We start from the raw sequence: 14,729 nt of genomic DNA on the forward strand, positions 1-14,729 counted from the left end.
AGAAATGGTACGGAAACCCCGTATTTACATATCTGCCACTGTGCAGGAGAATCCGTATAGGTGTTCGAGTGTTCGAACCGTAATGCGCAAGATATGGTACGAAAACCCCGTATTTACATATCTGCCACTGTGCAGGAGAATCCGTATAGGTGTTTGAGAGTTCGAACCGTAATGCGCAAGAAATGGTACGGAAACCCCGTATTTACATATCTGCCACTGTGCAGGAGAATCCGTATAGGTGTTCGAGTGTTCAAACCGTAATGCGCAAGAAATGGTACGGAAACCCCGTATTTACATATCTGCCGCTGTGCAGGAGAATCCGTATATGTGTTCGAGTGTTCGAACCGTAATGCGCAAGAAATGGTAAGGAAACCCCGTATTTACATATCTGCCACTGTGCACGAGAATCCGTATAGGTGTTCGAGTGTTCGAACCGTAATGCGCAAGAAATGGTAAGGAAACCCCGTATTTACATATCTGCCACTGTGCAGGAGAATCGGTATAGGTATTCGAGTGTTCGAACCGTAATGCGCAAGAAATGGTATGTAAATCCTGTATTTACATATTTGCCACTGTGCAGGAGAATCCGTATAGGTGTTCGAGTGTTCGAACCGTAATGCGCAAGAAATGGTACGGAAATCCCGTATTTACATATCTGCCACTGTGCAGGAGAATCTGTATAGGTGTTCGAGTGTTCGAACCGTAATGCGCAAGAAATGGTACGGAAACCCCGTATTTAGATATCTGCCACTGTGCAGGAGAATCCATATAGGTGTTCGAGTGTTCGAACCGTAATGCGCAAGAAATGGTACGAAAACCCCGTATTTACATATCTGCCACTGTGCAGGAGAATCCGTATAGGTGTTCGAGTGTTCGAACCGTAATGCGCAAGAAATGGTACGGAAACCCCGTATTTACATATCTGCCATTGTTCTGGAGAATCCGTATAGGTGTTCGAGTGTTCGAACCGTAATGCGCAAGAAATGGTAAGGAAACCCCGTATTTACATATCTGCCACTGTGCAGGAGAATCCGTATAGGTGTTCGAGTGTTCGAACCTAATGCGCAAGAAATGGTACGGAAACCCCGTATTTACATATCTGCCACTGTGCAGGAGAATCCGTATAGGTGTTCGAGTGTTCGAACCGTAATGCGCAAGAAATGGTACGGAAACCCCGTATTTACATATCTGCCACTGTGCAGGAGAATCTGTATAGGTGTTCGAGTGTTCCAACCGTAATGCGCAAGAAATGGTACGGAAACCCCGTATTTAGATATCTGCCACTGTGCAGGAGAATCCGTATAGGTGTTCGAGTGTTCGAACCGTAATGCGCAAGAAATGGTACGAAAACCCCGTATTTACATATCTGCCACTGTGCAGGAGAATCTGTATAGGTGTTCGAGTGTTCGAACCGTAATGCGCAAGAAATGGTACGGAAACGCCATATTTACATATCTGCCACTGTGCAGGAGAATCCGTATAGGTGTTCGAGTGTTCGAACCGTAATGCGCAAGATATGGTACGAAAACCCCGTATTTACATATCTGCCACTGTGCAGGAGAATCCGTATAGGTGTTCGAGAGTTCGAACCGTAATGCGCAAGAAATGGTACGGAAACCCCGTATTTACATATCTGCCACTGTGCAGGAGAATCCGTATAGGTGTTCGAGTGTTCAAACCGTAATGCGCAAGAAATGGTACGGAAACCCCGTATTTACATATCTGCCGCTGTGCAGGAGAATCCGTATATGTGTTCGAGTGTTCGAACCGTAATGCGCAAGAAATGGTAAGGAAACCCCGTATTTACATATCTGCCACTGTGCATGAGAATCCGTATAGGTGTTCGAGTGTTCGAACCGTAATGCGCAAGAAATGGTACGGAAACCCCGTATTTACATATCTGCCACTGTGCAGGAGAATCCGTATTGGTGTTCGAGTGTTCGAACCGTAATGCGCAAGAAATGGTACGAAAACCCCGTATTTACATATCTGCCACTGTGCAGGAGAATCCGTATAGGTGTTCGAGAGTTCGAACCGTAATGCGCAAGAAATGGTACGGAAACCCCGTATTTACATATCTGCCACTGTGCAGGAGAATCCGTGTCGGTGTTCGAGTGTTCAAACCGTAATGCGCAAGAAATGTTACGGAAACCCCGTATTCACATATCTGCCACTGTGCAGAAGAATCCGTATAGGTGTTCGAGTGTTCAAACCGTAATGCGCAAGAAATGTTACGGAAACCCCGTATTTACATATCTGCCACTGTGCAGGAGAATCTGTATAGGTGTTCGAGTGTTCGATCCGTAATGCGCAAGAAATGGTATGGAAACCTCGTATTTACATATCTGCCACTGTGCAGGAGAATCCGTATTGGTGTTCGAGTGTTCGAACCGTAATGCGCAAGAAATGGTACGTAAACCCCGTATTTACATATCTGCCACTGTGCAGAAGAATCCGTATAGATGTTCGAGTGTTCGAACCGTAATGCGCAAGAAATGTTACAGAAACCCCGTATTTACATATCTGCCACTGTGCAGGAGAATCCGTATAGGTGTTCGAGTGTTCGAACCGTAATGCGCAAGAAATGGTATGGAAACCCCGTATTTACATATCTGCCACTGTGCAGGAGAATCCGTATAGGTGTTCGAGTGTTCGAACCGTAATGCGCAAGAAATGGTATGGAAACCCCGTATTTACATATCTGCCACTGTGCAGGAGAATCCGTATTGGTGTTCGAGTGTTCGAACCGTAATGCGCAAGAAATGTTACGGAAACCCCGTATTTACATATCTGCCACTGTGCAGGAGAATCCGTATAGGTATTCGAGTGTTCGAACCGTAATGCGCAAGAAATGGTATGTAAATCCTGTATTTACATATTTGCCACTGTGCAGGAGAATCGGTATAGGTGTTCGAGTGTTCGAACCGTAATGCGCAAGAAATGGTACGGAAACCCCCTATTTACGTATCTGCCACTGTGCAGGAGAATCTGTATAGGTGTTCGAGTGTTCGAACCGTAATGCGCAAGAAATGGTACGGAAACCCCGTATTTACATATCTGCCACTGTGCAGGAGAATCCGTATAGGTGTTCGAGTGTTCGAACCGTAATGCGCAAGAAATGATACGAAAACCCCGTATTTACATATCTGCCACTGTGCAGGAGAATCCGTATAGGTGTTCGAGTGTTCGAACCGTAATGCGCAAGAAATGGTACGGAAACCCCGTATTTACATATGTGCCACTATTCTGGAGAATCCGTATAGGTGTTCGAGTGTTCGAACCGTAATGCGCAAGAAATGGTAAGGAAACCCCGTATTTACATATCTACCACTGTGCAGGAGAATCCGTATAGGTGTTCGAGTGTTCGAACCGTAATGCGCAAGAAATGGAATGTAAACCCCGTATTTACATATCTGCCACTGTGCAGGAGAATCCGTATAGGTGTTCGAGTGTTCGAACCGTAATGCGCAAGAAATGGTACGGAAACCCCGTATTTACATATCTGCCACTGTTCTGGAGAATCCGTATAGGTGTTCGAGTGTTCGAACCGTAATGCGCAAGAAATGGTAAGGAAACCCCGTATTTACATATCTGCCACTGTGCAGGAGAATCCGTATAGGTGTTCGAGTGTTCGAACCTAATGCGCAAGAAATGGTACGGAAACCCCGTATTTACATATCTGCCACTGTGCAGGAGAATCCGTATAGGTGTTCGAGTGTTCGAACCGTAATGCGCAAGAAATGGTACGGAAACCCCGTATTTACATATCTGCCACTGTGCAGGAGAATCCGTATAGGTGTTCGAGTGTTCGAACCGTAATGCGCAAGAAATGGTACGGAAACCCCGTATTTACATATCTGCCACTGTGCAGGAGAATCTGTATAGGTGTTCGAGTGTTCCAACCGTAATGCGCAAGAAATGGTACGGAAACCCCGTATTTAGATATCTGCCACTGTGCAGGAGAATCCGTATAGGTGTTCGAGTGTTCGAACCGTAATGCGCAAGAAATGGTACGAAAACCCCGTATTTACATATCTGCCACTGTGCAGGAGAATCTGTATAGGTGTTCGAGTGTTCGAACCGTAATGCGCAAGAAATGGTACGGAAACCCCATATTTACATATCTGCCACTGTGCAGGAGAATCCGTATAGGTGTTCGAGTGTTCGAACCGTAATGCGCAAGATATGGTACGAAAACCCCGTATTTACATATCTGCCACTGTGCAGGAGAATCCGTATAGGTGTTCGAGAGTTCGAACCGTAATGCGCAAGAAATGGTACGGAAACCCCGTATTTACATATCTGCCACTGTGCAGGAGAATCCGTATAGGTGTTCGAGTGTTCAAACCGTAATGCGCAAGAAATGGTACGGAAACCCCGTATTTACATATCTGCCGCTGTGCAGGAGAATCCGTATATGTGTTCGAGTGTTCGAACCGTAATGCGCAAGAAATGGTAAGGAAACCCCGTATTTACATATCTGCCACTGTGCATGAGAATCCGTATAGGTGTTCGAGTGTTCGAACCGTAATGCGCAAGAAATGGTACGGAAACCCCGTATTTACATATCTGCCACTGTGCAGGAGAATCCGTATTGGTGTTCGAGTGTTCGAACCGTAATGCGCAAGAAATGGTACGAAAACCCCGTATTTACATATCTGCCACTGTGCAGGAGAATCCGTATAGGTGTTCGAGAGTTCGAACCGTAATGCGCAAGAAATGGTACGGAAACCCCGTATTTACATATCTGCCACTGTGCAGGAGAATCCGTGTCGGTGTTCGAGTGTTCAAACCGTAATGCGCAAGAAATGTTACGGAAACCCCGTATTCACATATCTGCCACTGTGCAGAAGAATCCGTATAGGTGTTCGAGTGTTCAAACCGTAATGCGCAAGAAATGTTACGGAAACCCCGTATTTACATATCTGCCACTGTGCAGGAGAATCTGTATAGGTGTTCGAGTGTTCGATCCGTAATGCGCAAGAAATGGTATGGAAACCTCGTATTTACATATCTGCCACTGTGCAGGAGAATCCGTATTGGTGTTCGAGTGTTCGAACCGTAATGCGCAAGAAATGGTACGTAAACCCCGTATTTACATATCTGCCACTGTGCAGAAGAATCCGTATAGATGTTCGAGTGTTCGAACCGTAATGCGCAAGAAATGTTACGGAAACCCCGTATTTACATATCTGCCACTGTGCAGGAGAATCCGTATAGGTGTTCGAGTGTTCGAACCGTAATGCGCAAGAAATGGTATGGAAACCCCGTATTTACATATCTGCCACTGTGCAGGAGAATCCGTATAGGTGTTCGAGTGTTCGAACCGTAATGCGCAAGAAATGGTATGGAAACCCCGTATTTACATATCTGCCACTGTGCAGGAGAATCCGTATTGGTGTTCGAGTGTTCGAACCGTAATGCGCAAGAAATGTTACGGAAACCCCGTATTTACATATCTGCCACTGTGCAGGAGAATCCGTATAGGTATTCGAGTGTTCGAACCGTAATGCGCAAGAAATGGTATGTAAATCCTGTATTTACATATTTGCCACTGTGCAGGAGAATCGGTATAGGTGTTCGAGTGTTCGAACCGTAATGCGCAAGAAATGGTACGGAAACCCCATATTTACGTATCTGCCACTGTGCAGGAGAATCTGTATAGGTGTTCGAGTGTTCGAACCGTAATGCGCAAGAAATGGTACGGAAACCCCGTATTTACATATCTGCCACTGTGCAGGAGAATCCGTATAGGTGTTCGAGTGTTCGAACCGTAATGCGCAAGAAATGATACGAAAACCCCGTATTTACATATCTGCCACTGTGCAGGAGAATCCGTATAGGTGTTCGAGTGTTCGAACCGTAATGCGCAAGAAATGGTACGGAAACCCCGTATTTACATATCTGCCACTATTCTGGAGAATCCGTATAGGTGTTCGAGTGTTCGAACCGTAATGCGCAAGAAATGGTAAGGAAACCCCGTATTTACATATCTACCACTGTGCAGGAGAATCCGTATAGGTGTTCGAGTGTTCGAACCGTAATGCGCAAGAAATGGAATGTAAACCCCGTATTTACATATCTGCCACTGTGCAGGAGAATCCGTATAGGTGTTCGAGTGTTCGAACCGTAATGCGCAAGAAATGGTACGGAAACCCCGTATTTACATATCTGCCACTGTTCTGGAGAATCCGTATAGGTGTTCGAGTGTTCGAACCGTAATGCGCAAGAAATGGTAAGGAAACCCCGTATTTACATATCTGCCACTGTGCAGGAGAATCCGTATAGGTGTTCGAGTGTTCGAACCTAATGCGCAAGAAATGGTACGGAAACCCCGTATTTACATATCTGCCACTGTGCAGGAGAATCCGTATAGGTGTTCGAGTGTTCGAACCGTAATGCGCAAGAAATGGTACGGAAACCCCGTATTTACATATCTGCCACTGTGCAGGAGAATCCGTATAGGTGTTCGAGTGTTCGAACCGTAATGCGCAAGAAATGGTACGGAAACCCCGTATTTACATATCTGCCACTGTGCAGGAGAATCTGTATAGGTGTTCGAGTGTTCCAACCGTAATGCGCAAGAAATGGTACGGAAACCCCGTATTTAGATATCTGCCACTGTGCAGGAGAATCCGTATAGGTGTTCGAGTGTTCGAACCGTAATGCGCAAGAAATGGTACGAAAACCCCGTATTTACATATCTGCCACTGTGCAGGAGAATCTGTATAGGTGTTCGAGTGTTCGAACCGTAATGCGCAAGAAATGGTACGGAAACCCCATATTTACATATCTGCCACTGTGCAGGAGAATCCGTATAGGTGTTCGAGTGTTCGAACCGTAATGCGCAAGATATGGTACGAAAACCCCGTATTTACATATCTGCCACTGTGCAGGAGAATCCGTATAGGTGTTCGAGAGTTCGAACCGTAATGCGCAAGAAATGGTACGGAAACCCCGTATTTACATATCTGCCACTGTGCAGGAGAATCCGTATAGGTGTTCGAGTGTTCAAACCGTAATGCGCAAGAAATGGTACGGAAACCCCGTATTTACATATCTGCCGCTGTGCAGGAGAATCCGTATATGTGTTCGAGTGTTCGAACCGTAATGCGCAAGAAATGGTAAGGAAACCCCGTATTTACATATCTGCCACTGTGCATGAGAATCCGTATAGGTGTTCGAGTGTTCGAACCGTAATGCGCAAGAAATGGTACGGAAATCCCGTATTTACATATCTGCCACTGTGCAGGAGAATCCGTATTGGTGTTCGAGTGTTCGAACCGTAATGCGCAAGAAATGGTACGAAAACCAGGTATTTACATATCTGCCACTGTGCAGGAGAATCCGTATAGGTGTTCGAGAGTTCGAACCGTAATGCGCAAGAAATGGTACGGAAACCCCGTATTTACATATCTGCCACTGTGCAGGAGAATCCGTGTCGGTGTTCGAGTGTTCAAACCGTAATGCGCAAGAAATGTTACGGAAACCCCGTATTCACATATCTGCCACTGTGCAGAAGAATCCGTATAGGTGTTCGAGTGTTCAAACCGTAATGCGCAAGAAATGTTACGGAAACCCCGTATTTACATATCTGCCACTGTGCAGGAGAATCTGTATAGGTGTTCGAGTGTTCGATCCGTAATGCGCAAGAAATGGTATGGAAACCTCGTATTTACATATCTGCCACTGTGCAGGAGAATCCGTATTGGTGTTCGAGTGTTCGAACCGTAATGCGCAAGAAATGGTACGTAAACCCCGTATTTACATATCTGCCACTGTGCAGAAGAATCCGTATAGATGTTCGAGTGTTCGAACCGTAATGCGCAAGAAATGTTACGGAAACCCTGTATTTACATATCTGCCACTGTGCAGGAGAATCCGTATAGGTGTTCGAGTGTTCGAACCGTAATGCGCAAGAAATGGTATGGAAACCCCGTATTTACATATCTGCCACTGTGCAGGAGAATCCGTATAGGTGTTCGAGTGTTCGAACCGTAATGCGCAAGAAATGGTATGGAAACCCCGTATTTACATATCTGCCACTGTGCAGGAGAATCCGTATTGGTGTTCGAGTGTTCGAACCGTAATGCGCAAGAAATGTTACGGAAACCCCGTATTTACATATCTGCCACTGTGCAGGAGAATCCGTATAGGTATTCGAGTGTTCGAACCGTAATGCGCAAGAAATGGTATGTAAATCCTGTATTTACATATTTGCCACTGTGCAGGAGAATCGGTATAGGTGTTCGAGTGTTCGAACCGTAATGCGCAAGAAATGGTACGGAAACCCCATATTTACATATCTGCCACTGTGCAGGAGAATCTGTATAGGTGTTCGAGTGTTCGAACCGTAATGCGCAAGAAATGGTACGGAAACCCCGTATTTACATATCTGCCACTGTGCAGGAGAATCCGTATAGGTGTTCGAGTGTTCGAACCGTAATGCGCAAGAAATGATACGAAAACCCCGTATTTACATATCTGCCACTGTGCAGGAGAATCCGTATAGGTGTTCGAGTGTTCGAACCGTAATGCGCAAGAAATGGTACGGAAACCCCGTATTTACATATCTGCCACTATTCTGGAGAATCCGTATAGGTGTTCGAGTGTTCGAACCGTAATGCGCAAGAAATGGTAAGGAAACCCCGTATTTACATATCTACCACTGTGCAGGAGAATCCGTATAGGTGTTCGAGTGTTCGAACCGTAATGCGCAAGAAATGGAATGTAAACCCCGTATTTACATATCTGCCACTGTGCAGGAGAATCCGTATAGGTGTTCGAGTGTTCGAACCGTAATGCGCAAGAAATGGTACGGAAACCCCGTATTTACATATCTGCCACTGTTCTGGAGAATCCGTATAGGTGTTCGAGTGTTCGAACCGTAATGCGCAAGAAATGGTAAGGAAACCCCGTATTTACATATCTGCCACTGTGCAGGAGAATCCGTATAGGTGTTCGAGTGTTCGAACCTAATGCGCAAGAAATGGTACGGAAACCCCGTATTTACATATCTGCCACTGTGCAGGAGAATCCGTATAGGTGTTCGAGTGTTCGAACCGTAATGCGCAAGAAATGGTACGGAAACCCCGTATTTACATATCTGCCACTGTGCAGGAGAATCTGTATAGGTGTTCGTGTGTTCCAACCGTAATGCGCAAGAAATGGTACGGAAACCCCGTATTTAGATATCTGCCACTGTGCAGGAGAATCCGTATAGGTGTTCGAGTGTTCGAACCGTAATGCGCAAGAAATGGTACGAAAACCCCGTATTTACATATCTGCCACTGTGCAGGAGAATCTGTATAGGTGTTCGAGTGTTCGAACCGTAATGCGCAAGAAATGGTACGGAAACCCCATATTTACATATCTGCCACTGTGCAGGAGAATCCGTATAGGTGTTCGAGTGTTCGAACCGTAATGCGCAAGATATGGTACGAAAACCCCGTATTTACATCTCTGCCACTGTGCAGGAGAATCCGTATAGGTGTTCGAGAGTTCGAACCGTAATGCGCAAGAAATGGTACGGAAACCCCGTATTTACATATCTGCCACTGTGCAGGAGAATCCGTATAGGTGTTCGAGTGTTCAAACCGTAATGCGCAAGAAATGGTACGGAAACCCCGTATTTACATATCTGCCGCTGTGCAGGAGAATCCGTATATGTGTTCGAGTGTTCGAACCGTAATGCGCAAGAAATGGTAAGGAAACCCCGTATTTACATATCTGCCACTGTGCATGAGAATCCGTATAGGTGTTCGAGTGTTCGAACCGTAATGCGCAAGAAATGGTACGGAAACCCCGTATTTACATATCTGCCACTGTGCAGGAGAATCCGTATTGGTGTTCGAGTGTTCGAACCGTAATGCGCAAGAAATGGTACGAAAACCCCGTATTTACATATCTGCCACTGTGCAGGAGAATCCGTATAGGTGTTCGAGAGTTCGAACCGTAATGCGCAAGAAATGGTACGGAAACCCCGTATTTACATATCTGCCACTGTGCAGGAGAATCCGTGTCGGTGTTCGAGTGTTCAAACCGTAATGCGCAAGAAATGTTACGGAAACCCCGTATTCACATATCTGCCACTGTGCAGAAGAATCCGTATAGGTGTTCGAGTGTTCAAACCGTAATGCGCAAGAAATGTAACGGAAACCCCGTATTTACATATCTGCCACTGTGCAGGAGAATCCGTATAGGTGTTCGAGTGTTCGATCCGTAATGCGCAAGAAATGGTATGGAAACCTCGTATTTACATATCTGCCACTGTGCAGGAGAATCCGTATTGGTGTTCGAGTGTTCGAACCGTAATGCGCAAGAAATGGTACGTAAACCCCGTATTTACATATCTGCCACTGTGTAGAAGAATCCGTATAAATGTTCGACTGTTCGAACCGTAATGCGCAAGAAATGTTACGGAAACCCCGTATTTACATATCTGCCACTGTGCAGGAGAATCCGTATAGGTGTTCGAGTGTTCGAACCGTAATGCGCAAGAAATGGTATGGAAACCCCGTATTTACATATCTGCCACTGTGCAGGAGAATCCGTATAGGTGTTCGAGTGTTCGAACCGTAATGCGCAAGAAATGGTATGGAAACCCCGTATTTACATATCTGCCACTGTGCAGGAGAATCCGTATTGGTGTTCGAGTGTTCGAACCGTAATGCGCAAGAAATGTTACGGAAACCCCGTATTTACATATCTGCCACTGTGCAGGAGAATCCGTATAGGTATTCGAGTGTTCGAACCGTAATGCGCAAGAAATGGTATGTAAATCCTGTATTTACATATTTGCCACTGTGCAGGAGAATCGGTATAGGTGTTCGAGTGTTCGAACCGTAATGCGCAAGAAATGGTACGGAAACCCCATATTTACATATCTGCCACTGTGCAGGAGAATCTGTATAGGTGTTCGAGTGTTCGAACCGTAATGCGCAAGAAATGGTACGGAAACCCCGTATTTACATATCTGCCACTGTGCAGGAGAATCCGTATAGGTGTTCGAGTGTTCGAACCGTAATGCGCAAGAAATGATACGAAAACCCCGTATTTACATATCTGCCACTGTGCAGGAGAATCCGTATAGGTGTTCGAGTGTTCGAACCGTAATGCGCAAGAAATGGTACGGAAACCCCGTATTTACATATCTGCCACTATTCTGGAGAATCCGTATAGGTGTTCGAGTGTTCGAACCGTAATGCGCAAGAAATGGTAAGGAAACCCCGTATTTACATATCTACCACTGTGCAGGAGAATCCGTATAGGTGTTCGAGTGTTCGAACCGTAATGCGCAAGAAATGGAATGTAAACCCCGTATTTACATATCTGCCACTGTGCAGGAGAATCCGTATAGGTGTTCGAGTGTTCGAACCGTAATGCGCAAGAAATGGTACGGAAACCCCGTATTTACATATCTGCCACTGTGCAGGAGAATCCGTATAGGTGTTCGAGTGTTCAAACCGTAATGCGCAAGAAATGGTACGGAAACCCCGTATTTACATATCTGCCGCTGTGCAGGAGAATCCGTATATGTGTTCAAGTGTTCGAACCGTAATGCGCAAGAAATGGTAAGGAAACCCCGTATTTACATATCTGCCACTGTGCATGAGAATCCGTATAGGTGTTCGAGTGTTCGAACCGTAATGCGCAAGAAATGGTACGGAAACCCCGTATTTACATATCTGCCACTGTGCAGGAGAATCCGTATTGGTGTTCGAGTGTTCGAACCGTAATGCGCAAGAAATGGTACGGAAACCCCGTATTTAGATATCTGCCACTGTGCAGGAGAATCCGTATAGGTGTTCGAGTGTTCGAACCGTAATGCGCAAGAAATGGTACGAAAATCCCGTATTTACATATCTGCCACTGTGCAGGAGAATCCGTATAGGTGTTCGAGTGTTCGAACCGTAATGCGCAAGAAATGGTACGGAAACCCCGTATTTACATATCTGCCACTGTGCAGGAGAATCCGTATAGGTGTTCGAGTGTTCGAACCGTAATGCGCAAGATATGGTACGAAAACCCCGTATTTACGTATCTGCCACTATGTAGGAGAATCCGTATAGGTGTTCGAGAGTTCGAACCGTAATGCGCAAGAAATGGTACGGAAACCCCGTATTTACATATCTGCCACTGTGCAGGAGAATCCGTATAGGTGTTCGAGTGTTCAAACCGTAATGCGCAAGAAATGGTACGGAAACCCCGTATTTACATATCTGCCGCTGTGCAGGAGAATCCGTATATGTGTTCGAGTGTTCGAACCGTAATGCGCAAGAAATGGTAAGGAAACCCCGTATTTACATATCTGCCACTGTGCATGAGAATCCGTATAGGTGTTCGAGTGTTCGAACCGTAATGCGCAAGAAATGGTATGGAAACCCCGTATTTACATATCTGCCACTGTGCAGGAGAATCCGTATAGGTGTTCGAGTGTTCGAACCGTAATGCGCAAGAAATGGTATGGAAACCCCGTATTTACATATCTGCCACTGTGCAGGAGAATCCGTATTGGTGTTCGAGTGTTCGAACCGTAATGCGCAAGAAATGTTACGGAAACCCCGTATTTACATATCTGCCACTGTGCAGGAGAATCCGTATAGGTATTCGAGTGTTCGAACCGTAATGCGCAAGAAATGGTATGTAAATCCTGTATTTACATATTTGCCACTGTGCAGGAGAATCGGTATAGGTGTTCGAGTGTTCGAACCGTAATGCGCAAGAAATGGTACGGAAACCCCATATTTACATATCTGCCACTGTGCAGGAGAATCTGTATAGGTGTTCGAGTGTTCGAACCGTAATGCGCAAGAAATGGTACGGAAACCCCGTATTTACATATCTGCCACTGTGCAGGAGAATCCGTATAGGTGTTCGAGTGTTCGAACCGTAATGCGCAAGAAATGATACGAAAACCCCGTATTTACATATCTGCCACTGTGCAGGAGAATCCGTATAGGTGTTCGAGTGTTCGAACCGTAATGCGCAAGAAATGGTACGGAAACCCCGTATTTACATATCTGCCACTATTCTGGAGAATCCGTATAGGTGTTCGAGTGTTCGAACCGTAATGCGCAAGAAATGGTAAGGAAACCCCGTATTTACATATCTACCACTGTGCAGGAGAATCCGTATAGGTGTTCGAGTGTTCGAACCGTAATGCGCAAGAAATGGAATGTAAACCCCGTATTTACATATCTGCCACTGTGCAGGAGAATCCGTATAGGTGTTCGAGTGTTCGAACCGTAATGCGCAAGAAATGGTACGGAAACCCCGTATTTACATATCTGCCACTGTGCAGGAGAATCCGTATAGGTGTTCGAGTGTTCAAACCGTAATGCGCAAGAAATGGTACGGAAACCCCGTATTTACATATCTGCCGCTGTGCAGGAGAATCCGTATATGTGTTCAAGTGTTCGAACCGTAATGCGCAAGAAATGGTAAGGAAACCCCGTATTTACATATCTGCCACTGTGCATGAGAATCCGTATAGGTGTTCGAGTGTTCGAACCGTAATGCGCAAGAAATGGTACGGAAACCCCGTATTTACATATCTGCCACTGTGCAGGAGAATCCGTATTGGTGTTCGAGTGTTCGAACCGTAATGCGCAAGAAATGGTACGGAAACCCCGTATTTAGATATCTGCCACTGTGCAGGAGAATCCGTATAGGTGTTCGAGTGTTCGAACCGTAATGCGCAAGAAATGGTACGAAAATCCCGTATTTACATATCTGCCACTGTGCAGGAGAATCCGTATAGGTGTTCGAGTGTTCGAACCGTAATGCGCAAGAAATGGTACGGAAACCCCGTATTTACATATCTGCCACTGTGCAGGAGAATCCGTATAGGTGTTCGAGTGTTCGAACCGTAATGCGCAAGATATGGTACGAAAACCCCGTATTTACGTATCTGCCACTATGTAGGAGAATCCGTATAGGTGTTCGAGAGTTCGAACCGTAATGCGCAAGAAATGGTACGGAAACCCCGTATTTACATATCTGCCACTGTGCAGGAGAATCCGTATAGGTGTTCGAGTGTTCAAACCGTAATGCGCAAGAAATGGTACGGAAACCCCGTATTTACATATCTGCCGCTGTGCAGGAGAATCCGTATATGTGTTCGAGTGTTCGAACCGTAATGCGCAAGAAATGGTAAGGAAACCCCGTATTTACATATCTGCCACTGTGCATGAGAATCCGTATAGGTGTTCGAGTGTTCGAACCGTAATGCGCAAGAAATGGTACGGAAACCCCGTATTTACATATCTGCCACTGTGTAGGAGAATCCGTATTGGTGTTCGAGTGTTCGAACCGTAATGCGCAAGAAATGGTACGAAAACCCCGTATTTACATATCTGCCACTGTGCAGGAGAATCCGTATAGGTGTTCGAGAGTTCGAACCGTAATGCGCAGGAAATGGTACGGAAACCCCGTATTTACATATCTGCCACTGTGCGGGAGAATCCGTGTAGGTGTTCGAGTGTTCAAACCGTAATGCGCAAGAAATGTTACGGAAACCCCGTATTCACATATCTGCCACTGTGCAAGAGAATCCGTATAGGTGTTCGAGTGTTCGAACCGTAATGCACAAGAAATGGTATGGAAACCCCGTATTTACATATCTGCCACTGTGCAGGAGAATCCGTATAGGTGTTCGAGTGTTCGAACCGTAATGCGCAAGAAATGGTATGGAAACCCCGTATTTACATATCTGCCACTGTGCAGGA

This window comes from Camellia sinensis, chromosome 6 (genome assembly GCF_055761805.1).
Source record: "Camellia sinensis isolate YWXY chromosome 6, ASM5576180v1, whole genome shotgun sequence".
Lineage (NCBI taxonomy): Eukaryota > Viridiplantae > Streptophyta > Magnoliopsida > Ericales > Theaceae > Camellia > Camellia sinensis.